The 8,226-nt window shown below is 32.7% G+C and overlaps 1 non-coding gene across 1 annotated transcript; it reads left to right on the forward strand.

Annotated features, from left to right (window-relative positions):
* Window positions 1-225: 225 nt before the first annotated feature.
* Window positions 226-332, forward strand: LOC120889404 (U6 spliceosomal RNA). The gene has a single exon (XR_005733300.2). It is a non-coding gene; the product is annotated as a U6 spliceosomal RNA (small nuclear RNA).
* Window positions 333-8,226: the final 7,894 nt, after the last annotated feature.

The raw sequence follows: 8,226 nt of genomic DNA on the forward strand, positions 1-8,226 counted from the left end.
TCATTCTAAGGACTAACAACTTCATTTCTGCTCTAGGATGTTAAATATTAATACTGAACTTGAGTAACTATTCTCTTTAAAATTTATATCTCCACCAATTTCTCAAATGAGATAATTCTTGATTACTTGTAGTTTGGAAACTAATCTTTCTCCATCATTCCTCCAAAATTAGAAATAGTGGCTTTGAGATACTGTCTACAAATTCTTTTAGAAATCTTAGAGATAGGGCTCACTTCAGCAGCACATATACTAAAATTGAAATGATACAGAGAAGATTAGCATGGCCCCTACATGAGGATGACACGCAAATTCGTGAAGCACTCCATTTTTTTAATGAGAATTTGGTGTCAACATACTTTATATACAGAGATATGATAAATGGTGGTATAAAGGTGTATTAAGAATTGTATGCAAAAAAATAAGAGAGCTCATGTATAATGGCATAATTTGGTGTGAACATACTTTATATACAGAGTTACAAAAAATCGTGCTGTGAATGGATAATTATGAATGTAATGCACTCCACTATTGTCATGTATGTAAGAAATAAATAAAAAAAGAGAAATCTTAGAGATATAAAACCCAAGGGATTGTTCAAGAATTCAGTGTAAAGGAATAAGTAACTCATAAAATTTGAATTACCCAGAACAAAATTCATAATGAATAGAAATTCCTTGGATTCTAACCAGGAGTCCTGAATTCTGGCATAAGTAAATTCTTCAAATCTAAACAGAATGTTCTATTTGTTTTTAGAAACCTGCATCCAGCTCAAATTCTAGTGTGTATTAGATGTTGTTTAATGTTGACTAAATGCAACATAATTTATATGAATTGGGAGACAACTCAATGAAAACATGTAACTACTCCTTTACTATCTCTTTCTTTTAATGGGACTTAACTCTGTTGCCATATTTCTTTCACTATTGCTGATTGAACATCATTCCCTTTAATTTAAGAAAGCCTAAAAATAAATAGGTGAGTCAATATAACTTTAACTGTTTTCCCTTTTCCATCTGTCATGAAGAGTTGAGAAACTGTATTTTCTCTGTATTTTATATTAAATCATATCCAGAGATTAAGATGGGAAAAACTTCTTAGTGTTAAACAAAAAAGGAATAGATGAATAAGAGTTGAACTTAAATCCAAATACTTTACCAAAAAAATTAATCAAATTGTGACTGCATAGAACGCCTTCATATTTTCCAGCACCTCTTGGACTAATCTTGAAAAATTGTCTTTCTTTTTCAGTGTAATAGAATCTGCAAGCACTCAGGACTTGGGTTTATTAAAGTGGAATGCTTGTAGGCTACAGTTCAAAAGCGAATCTGAGAATTTAAAGCTAATACATGATATGCTAAGTATCATGATATGTCAAGTGTAATACTCTATGCAAATTTTCCTAATAGCATTGCAGAACTCCCCAGATATGATTGAAAATGTGTCCAGCACTGCAGTAGGCAAGAGAGATAAAATGATGAAGACTCAGCTTTGGGACTTGACCTGTGTCCAACTAGGGAGGAAGCATCAGCAAAATTAAGATGAATGTACCATGAACACAGTGATGGTTGATGTGCCACAGATTCTCAGAAAGAAGTGAATTAATTGTAACAAAGAGTACTGTAGACAAATGGAGAGTGGAAGAAAATATTGAGCTGGGTTTTTACTGAAGAGTGAAAGGTGACCAACATGAAGTATGAAGAAGATACTTTCTAAATTGAAGGAAAATCAAGACAAAATAATGGTCTAAAGCGAGTCTGGGAGTTTTATGTGTTTAGGTGACTGGGAGAAAGTTATTTGAAATGAGACCATAATGGTGGACTTAAGTGATATTATAAAGTCTCTAATCTTCATTAGAGTATTTTTTTAACTTTATGAACAAAAGAAATTCATAGCATATTGTTAAGCAGTGAAATGATAATAACATACAGCATGCCATCCTAGTTCATTCTTACTACTATAACAAAATACCACATAAAGGGTAATTTAGAAATAATAGAAACTTGTTTTTTCCTTTCTGGAAATTGGGAAATCCACAGTGAAGGTGTGGATGGATTCAGAGTCCAGTAAGAACTGGTTTTCTTTGCTTCAAAGAGAGTTCCTTCTTGTTGTGCCTTCACAAACAGGTGGGAGGTGGCACTCTTCTCCATTCACCAGGACAGAGTTTTCATGATTAGTCATGTCCCAAAGGCTTAATAATAAATACAGTCACCCTGGAGTTTAAATTCCAACATATGTATTTTGGAGAGATACTTACATTGAAATCATAGCAAATGCTTTCTTTAAAAATTTCATTAACTCTTACTTTAAACATTCCCTTTAGGAAAGGAACTGAATTAATGTGATAAGGAAGAAAAAGAAAGCATTGGATATTTTCTAATTTTCTTTCAGACTAGATAACTTGGTAGGACAAAGTTCCAAAATCAACTGCTAGAGAAAGCAAGAAGTACATTTGATTTCAGAAAGAACTTGAACTTAGCTTGATCCAAAGTTTGAAGTGATCCAGGGAGTTGGAAAAGTGAAAGTTCCTGAAAGCCAAGTTGCTGATTACCAGCCTCAGTAGAATAGAACTGGGGTGGTGGGGAGAGTGTTAGAGAGTGAGGGACAAGGAAAACTTGGTCTTAAAGAAGTTTACAGGGAGGAATCTATTTTCTATTGGAATCATTAAGTCAGTCAACAGTAAGTTCAAAAGAGATGAGAAGGAGCATTGAATATTCATGACACTAAAAAATAACCAGAATTCCACAGGTTGTCACATTGTCTTTTACACTTTCAGATCCAGAAAATGGTATAAGTATCCTGAGCCTACCCTAAAGATTCTGTGTGTTGTGTGTGTGTGTAGACAATTTGACAAAAATTTTTAAATGATGATACACCACAATGAAGTTGTCTCATAGATTTATAATTGAGACAAACTACCCATTTAATTTGATAGTTAATTATTAAAGACTAAGGTGAGACAAATGAATTAAAGTACCTTGCCCTTAAGGAGATATCAGTCTAGGAAGAAAAACAGATAGGCAGAGTAAATAGAGTCTAAATCTAACAATTAATGAAAGATTATGCTGGCGTTCATAATTTACATTCGTGTTTAAGATTTAGGCACTAGGACCTTAGATGCATGCATTTATCAATTACGTTCTGTTCACTACCGTGTTTTGAGGCCTGGAAGAGTCCCTAGTTTAGAGTATGCCTTTAATATAAATTTGTCCTAACATATCATGATATAAGAATTATGGTGAAAATTTCAAAACTTAAAAAACTGATACTAAAAACATTAAGTAATTTGCTCAGAGTATGTTGGATAGGGAATGCCAGAGTTAGGAATCCAAGGCTAAGAAACTTGTATGAGATTTCCTACTTTATTCAGACATTTGCCTTTTAGATATCATTCTCATATGAACACTTAGAAACTGAAATGTGGAAAAGAACAAGGTGTGGTCTTTACTTGCTGTGGGTCAATTTGTATGGCTGTAATAGAGGAAAGCACTAATTGTTATTCAATCCACCTAAAATGCCAATGCCCTTAAAAATAGAGCTATTAGTAATGCAAAGATGAAGCCCCCAGGATTGCAAAAATCCTGCTTAACCAAACAGCAAGTCTCCTGCGGCATAGTTGCTTCCAAGACTGACTTGGCTGTTCTCCATTTTTGTACAAACAGCCAAGCCCAGGAACCTCTGCACAGTTAGACAGAATGTAGCTTCTGACCATGATTCTGCAATCAGGCATTATTAGAATGGATCCAAATGCCCCATTTTTCAGAGACTCTGATTACTACATATGGAGTCATAGTTGATCATCTGGATGGACTTTAAAACCGGATCTGGACTAGCCCTAAAAAGATAAAGTTCAATCATTTCTTTACATCAGAAACACAAAGAACCAGATATATTGGTAGAAGAGAATCATCCCTTCTGGCTGAACAAGATGAAAAGTATATTTTCTTGAAATGGATGTTTTCCAGGGCTCAGAAACATTTGGTCAGCATTTCTGGAAATCTATAGGAAACAAGTTAAATTTATGCTCCATGAAAAGTCTCATATTACAAAATGAGTTATAAATTAAATCAAAAAAAGCAATCACATATTGTCATCTCCCTTTCTCTTTTTCTCTCATTTATTTGTTTTATTAATATCCTCTTATTTTTAATGGCATATGGACTATTTGTATAATACATCTTTCTATGATAAACATTGATTTTTGAAGAAAGAAAAATCAAGTTAAATAAATGGTACAAGCAATAACATTCTTCTTGTTTATAATGTACAGTCATAGATATATTGTTTCTAAAAATTGATATAAATAGGAATGAGGAATGTCTTAGTTTTCATATTGGTCCAAGAGTCTTATTCTTATTGCCAGAATTAAAATTTCAAGGCTCATCCAAGACTTAAAAAGCAAAACTCAATGAAGAATACATATAAAAAACAAATGTAGTGATAATTTCATAGTTAATAATTTAATGCTTTATAAAACACTAAAATGTATCATTCATCTTCCTTTGATTATTAAATGGCATCAAGTGAGGTAAGGGATGTTACATAGGTCGTCATCCCCTAGCCCAGGAGTCAGAAGCTCTTTTTACAGAATCAGGCAGTAAATATTTTAGGTTTGGGCACATGTATATTCTCTGTGGTATATTCTTATTTTTCTTTAAAAAAGAAAAGATCTCATGAAATACCAAAACTATTCTTAGCTCATAAGCTCACAACTAGTGACCTGATGTTCTTTGCCAACTCCTGCTTTTGTGTTCCAGTTTTCTCTTCACAACACAAATATCTCAACCAACCATTGACTGTTGCTCTTAATTTGTTCATGTGGAGAAAGAAATGTTTTCTTCGAGGTGAGAAAAAAGACAAAACTTGCAAAATTTAGTGCTTGTTTGTTTGTTTTACAAAGGACTGCACAAAGGTTTGTATGTTCACAAATATGGACAATTTCAGGTCCTGCTCCATGCCAGCAAAATGCTTTAGCATTTACCCTCTGCAATCTCAGAGAGTGAACTCTCAGCTGTATGAAGACACATTCCTAATGACACATGCAAATAAAGGTCCAGTTTTATAGTGAACTCAGTGTGTGGATGCAGGAAGTCCTAGTGTCAATCTGTCCTTTCACTTGCTAAATGATCACTAAGTGTTTGCATATCTCAAGCATCACTCTGAGGCCCAGGAAATTCAGGAGAGACCATACTTGAATGCCCTTGCCCAGGTAGGTTATCCTTTTAAACCTAGGAAAAGACAGAAAATAAGCCTTTGCGAAATGGAAAAAAATGAGAGAGCCATATGATGGTGAGTAACAATGTCTGGGGGTGAAAGTCAACTGCTTTTTAAAAGGAGATGCTTACAGCAATCCCCTAGTCATGCTCAACTCACTTCAAAAATATTTACTCAAATCAAGGCCATACGTGTAGGGGAATAAAAAAGGTATTTTTTTCATTTTAAATAAATGCATTCTTTGCTTCTATTTTGGAGTGGTAAATACAACTAGGACAGTCATGGAACAGTGTTCAATTTGTGTATAGTATTGAGTACTACATGAAAGTTACTAGCCTCTAATGTAAAATTTGTCAAGAAGAAATTACAATTGCCATGGAGCTTCAATAACACTTTTTCATAATCTGTAAATTGTAAAAATTTTCACAAAAAGGTCTTCACAGTTTATCCCAGTTATCAGAAAAAATACAATTGCCAACAAATAACATCAATAAGAAAATTTCACAAAATTTCAGAGAGAGTGTTATATGCATTTAACACTGCATTATGAAGCATTAGGAATAGTTCATATGGTCCTCCAATACAAATGCAATGCACTTGATATCTCTAATTTCACACACTTCATTTTTCATATTCTTGCTAATCTATAAAATATAATAATGTATAGTAGATCTCTCACAATTTCTGTAAATTAGTAAGCTTCTATGAAACTTCTTTTCATTTTCTTACCATTAAATACATTCAGGTTATGCTATTTATTAGAATGATAATCATTCTAAATTGATTTATTTTGATTTTCATGTCGCTACTTTAATTTATTTTAAGTATAATCTTAATTAAAATAAGGTGGATCACATAGTTATTTTACAAGAAATACTGCCTTAGGGATTTTATTGAGTTCTTGGGATACTAACAGATATCAAGAAAATTTTGATAGCCCTCATAAGAGAAAAAAATATCAGAAAAGTCACCAAGATCCAGTTTTAAAATGTGACATTTGCAAAGAGAACAAAAGGATTAAGACAATTTAGCAATGTAAAGCATGTCAGACCTTCCCAAATTGGAATGAAGTTTAGAGGAAAAAAAATAAACAGCTTTATTATTCACAGAATTTAGATTATGACTATAAATGTGTGTGTAATACAAAATGAATTCAAGGGAGAAATTATAAGAAAATCAGTGAAAACCTTTCAGCTTGAAGGTTTTTAAAAATAGGCCCTTATGAATGATTATTAAATACTAGAATACAATGAAATATAATGCCTGGGTTTTTAGTAGGTCACAGAGATATTTCTCCCCCTTTCCCTCTGTTCCATGAGGAAGATTCCCAGTCAGGGTTCTCATCTCCATTTCTCTGTTATTTGCCTGACGGGTAAATCTAGGTGAAGAACATGAACATGAACAGCTCAGACACATCAGATCTAGGTTTTCCTTTATCTTTTTCTTTTTTTATTTTCTTTCTTTTTGGTTTTTCTCCACCCCCCCCCTCCCCGGCAGCCCACCCTCAAAAGCAGCCTCTGCCCTCTCCTCCTTTTAGAATTATAAAGAAAGCAAGCCTCAGATGAAATATACCTCAAGTTCCAGCACTGTCTGTAATTTGCGTGGGCAAATTTATATTACTTGGGGTTAAAAAGAAAATTTGACAAATGATCCCCAGATCTTTTTCATCATTTCATCTCTTGTGCCTTACCTGATCTGAGCTAGTGGGATGAAGAGAGATACAACTTACCTGTCCCACCAAACCCCAACAACGGAGGGCACGCCACTAGATTCAGTGTCAGGAAAGGTGTTTTTACCAAGGCTGATTTTTATCAGTAACCTATTCTCTCACTTCATGAAAAAGATGGTCCAAATCCTCCACACTTTTTCTGCCATAAATTTGCACTCAGTGACTCCAAGAATCTATACTTTGTTGAACAATCATATCACCTAAAATAGGTATCTCAATTTAGACATATCTTATTGAAACTAAAAGGTATTTTATGACAATAAAATATAACTATTATTAACTAGCTACTTACCATGTGCTAGCTACTCTGCCAAACATTTTATATTCACAGACTCAATTTTAATTTTTATAACATGAGGTATCAAGTCTTAATTCTTTTCTACAAGTAATTAAATTTAAGTTTAAGGATCAGACATCTATCTCAATGTCATACCACCACTAAAACAAAGATTTGGGATTTGTCTAGGACAGTGTGGTTTTGAAACACATAATTATTGAAAAAAAAATAAGCATACATCAAAATTTCTTAGACTGTTGTTTTCATATGTAAGTTAAATAATTTGAAATATTGGCACTAGTCATGTGATTTATCCTACAAAATCCATTATCTTTTATATTCTCCATATGCATCTGTATATGCATATAAAATATTGTGAAAAATATTGTGCATATATGCTATATTCTGGGGTTGAGGCTGTAACTCATTGGTATAGTGCTTGGCTAGCACACACGAGGTACTAGGTTTGATCCTCAGCACCACACAGAAATAAGTAAAATAAAGGTATTGTGTCCATCTTCAAACAAAAAAGCTTTTTTAAAAATTTCGCATATATGCTATATTCTATATAATATATAGCTATAAAACCTTAAATTTTTATTTCAATATTTTAATAGTTGTAAAATATAGATGTCATGAATATATATACTTCCTTCTCTTTACTTTTCTTTAGCCAATATTAAAAACTTTACAGTATGGTGATTAAATTCATAAATCAGAAACAGTGGAAATAACTCTACCTAATATTTTGTGAGGCATGTTAAAGAAATCACAATTTAGATTTAAATAAGAGAAAAAAACCAACATATATGAACTAATAAAATAAACTACTAATACTTTCTCATTATATTAATTTATCATCCTTGAGAATTAAACATCTTCATGTGCCTTCCTTTTTCAAAATATAAAAAAACCCTTGGAATTCCCAAAGAGCCAACTCCAATAAAAATTAGAGAGTCTGTCAACTCTTAATTTTTAGTAAATAATAATTAAATTTCCATATAATTTT

Source organism: Ictidomys tridecemlineatus, chromosome 8 (assembly GCF_052094955.1).
Source record: "Ictidomys tridecemlineatus isolate mIctTri1 chromosome 8, mIctTri1.hap1, whole genome shotgun sequence".
Classification (NCBI taxonomy): Eukaryota; Metazoa; Chordata; class Mammalia; order Rodentia; family Sciuridae; genus Ictidomys; species Ictidomys tridecemlineatus.